General features: G+C 58.1%; 1 pseudogene; it reads right to left on the bottom strand.

Annotated features, from left to right (window-relative positions):
* Nucleotides 1-885: 885 nt before the first annotated feature.
* LOC104546675 lies at nt 886-1,632 on the bottom strand (annotated as a pseudogene).
* Nucleotides 1,633-3,359: the final 1,727 nt, after the last annotated feature.

Raw genomic sequence — 3,359 nt, 5'->3', positions numbered from 1 at the left:
AGCTCCACGCACTCCAAGTCTTGCTCCCTGTGCCTGCAAAAAACTCATCGGCCACTGTGATTACTGGGAAACATGCTGACCAAGCTGCACATCCAGAAACAGACGTGCAACCACCCAGAGCCAAACACCGCTCGGACAGACAGATGGCCGCTCACCTCATCGGCCACACGCCACTGGCGGGGCTTTTCGTGCTCGCAGTGACCCAGAAGAGGAGCATCGGCAGCTCAGCATCGCTGCTACATGTCAGCGGAGGAGCAACATGTTGAAAAACCACTGGCAGCAACCCGCTGGCCCGGGCTGATCATCATCGCAAGGGGGACAAAGCCCACATGCCAACGGCAGACCAGGAAACAAGGCGGTAACTCCTGCCAAGCCCGCACCTCGTGCTTGCCTGCGCACCCACACAGATCCCACATTTACTCACACATTAAGGTCGTCTTCTCCACAAATTATGCAACCGGAGAGAAATAAATTCCTCCGGGAGCTGCAGGGAGCTCTGACACGCGAGATGAAGCCACTGGGAAGCAGAGCACAGTGGCCAATAGAAATCGCCCTGTCCTGCTGGGAGCTGAAGTGGGCACAGGACCAGGACATCACTGGGACACCCAGCAACAGCAGTCAGAGAGGCTTGGACCTGCTCGGCACAGCTGCAGCACTGAAGAAACCAAATCCCCGAGGGTACAGCAGAACAGTACCCTGACACACGATGACCACAGGTGATTTGCTGACCAGGAGGTCCCAGCCATCCACCAGTGCCAGTACAAGACACACGACCCCGGCATAAGCTCCCTCGTCACCCACAGCGGCACATTCTGGCACAGGAGCAACGCCCAGAGCTGAGCGGCAGCGCTGCTGCCTCCACCTGCACTCAGACGCCTTTCTTACCTTCTCCGACTTCACCTTCTTCAGCTGCCGACACTCACTTTCCCCGTCTTCCAGCTCTGACTTAACTCCCAGGGGGTTGAGCGCCGCTCCCGTGTCAATCGCTATACTCCCAAGCTGCTCGGCAGCAGCAGGCTCTGTCCCCTGGCCCCCATCGTACTGTCCCACCCTCACTGCCAGGGCCAAGGGCTGCAGCACGCTGGGCTCCTTCTCTGCCGCAGCCCCCGCACCCTCACTCCTTTCCTTCTTGCTTTTGGATGAGCCACCCTCCTTCTCCTTCTTGGAGCCGGCCACGCTGCGAGACGCCTTGGCCGACTTCTCCGAGCCTTTCGGGGTGACGGTGGACACCAAGCCGCCCGAGTTCGCGCCATCCCCAGAACGTCCTTGAGCCTCCTTCTTGCCACCAGCTCCCTCGCTGGGAGTGAACAAGGAGGTGCCTGGGGTTGGCTTGCTACTGTCCTTGCCACTCTTGCTCCTTTTCGACTTGGATTTGCCCTCCTTGCCCTGCGGGCCCGGCACCGGGCTCACAAACTTGATGTTATCCGGTAGGGTTGCCACCGCGTTGGGTGCCGGAAGCCCCACCTCTTTGGAGCCCGACATTTCCAATTTCTGCTGATCCTTCTCCAAATCAGCGTCCAGGTCAATGATGAGATTCCCTACGCCAATGTCCCACTCATCCCCACTGTCGTACGTCTCAACTGGGTTCGCATCAATTCCTTTCCCTCCGGAAGCTCCGCTGCTCAAGGACATCTTAGAGTTAACGGCCCCTCACGGTTCAAGGCTCTTCCCTGCCTCCGCACCCTGGGGGTCACCTACATCCTGGGGGGGCTTCCAGCGGTCGGGGTGTGCCCAGGTGACGGCATCGCTGCTGGAAGGGAGAGCAAAGAGAACAAGGTTACACACCCAAAGCCCCACATCCACCTTCATCAGCAGCCACGGGCACAGGTAGGACAGGTCCCAACGAAAATCCCCAGCCTTCCAAATCCCCCAGCAGCACACAGCGTGAGGCAGCATCCTCCCGCCACCCCCTCGGGCTGGGGGCTGCTCCTCAGCTGGCCCCATAGCAGCAGCAGCCATCTGGCACTGGTCCCTCAATCAATACCAGCCCTGGCAGGTCACAGCTCTCGGCTCCAAAGAGACATTACTCACACGTTTCCCGGCTCACCATTTCCCTCTGAATTATCGAGTGCTGCCCCAGGAGGGAGGATTGATTCCTCTCCTGCCGATGCCACCCGCAGGGAGGGCTCCTCTCCACGCCAGCCTTGCTGCGAGGGACAAGAGCCGCTCGCCAGGGAAGTCAAGTGCCTCAGCGGGAAATAAATCCCACCCTTCGGAGCGCCCGTGACACCTGGGACACGTCAGAGCAGTCGCTGGAGGCCAAATGGCAGCGGGAAGGGTCAGGTCTCCGTCCCGCACCTCCAGGCAGCACAACACGGTACCAGGCTTCAGGACATTAAACCACCATCACCTCCACTGTGATGAGCCATGTAGCAAGCTGTGACAGATGAGAAACTGAGGCACAGTTGCACAGCTACCAGGGAAGAAAGAGACAGGCAGTACTTGCCCATGCTGTGGTCAACCCCAGCTAGCCCAAAATTTCTCCTCCTGGCTCTCCAGCCCCTCGCCCTCCCTGCTCTCAGATACGTCATAGCCGCCCGTCCCCAGAGGCAGTGTCAAGGGGAGAAAAGAAACCAACCAAACAACAAAACCAAAGAAGAGGCACCCACACACAACAGGAAAACGTGCTCACCGAGATCAGCTCGTGGCAATTACACTGACGAGACACCACTAACGTGTGGAACAGCTTCTTCCCAGCAGCCACCCAGCTGCTACACGGCCCCAGTCACCGCTCGCCAGACCTCGCCAGAAACCCTTGCCCACCCATTTGGACGAAGCTCCTCTCCAGCAGCACTGTCCTCCCCTTTTTCCTGCTCAGCTCCCGGCACTATTTACGATCAGCACTTCAAACCCAAGTGACTTAAAGAGAAATGGGAATGAGGGGGGGAAAGAAAAACCACACACACACATACACACACAAATTTCTTCAAACCCCAGCAGGCAGGAGCCTGGAAAGCAGCTTCATGGTGCGTTTCCAGAGATGCAAACACTGTAAAAATGCCAGGGATTCTTTCATCAGACAGGCTGCCGCAGCCAGGCCATTTTCCATCTGCTCTCCACAGCATCCTCGGCTCTGTACAGCTAATAATCTGCTCTCTGACAGGTCATTACAGAGATTTTTAACCCCAGGAGCTGGGGGCTAGCGTACAAGCTGGAAATGAAAAGCACTGACCTCTCATTTCAGCAGCAGCAAAAGTGCCGAATCAGGAGATCACTTTGCGCTTCGGAGTCGCTAACGGCTTCCCAAAGCCACCCCGCACCTTTCTGTCATCACCACCACCGCCTCCTCTTCCTGTCCCAGCACCCACTTCTCAGCACCGAGCCAGGGCATCCAGCCCAATCCCCCCGACCTGCCTCTC

Source organism: Mesitornis unicolor, unplaced genomic scaffold, assembly GCF_000695765.1.
Source record: "Mesitornis unicolor isolate BGI_N332 unplaced genomic scaffold, ASM69576v1 scaffold45089, whole genome shotgun sequence".
Classification (NCBI taxonomy): domain Eukaryota; kingdom Metazoa; phylum Chordata; class Aves; order Mesitornithiformes; family Mesitornithidae; genus Mesitornis; species Mesitornis unicolor.
This window is presented reverse-complemented; position numbering and strand designations above follow the sequence as displayed.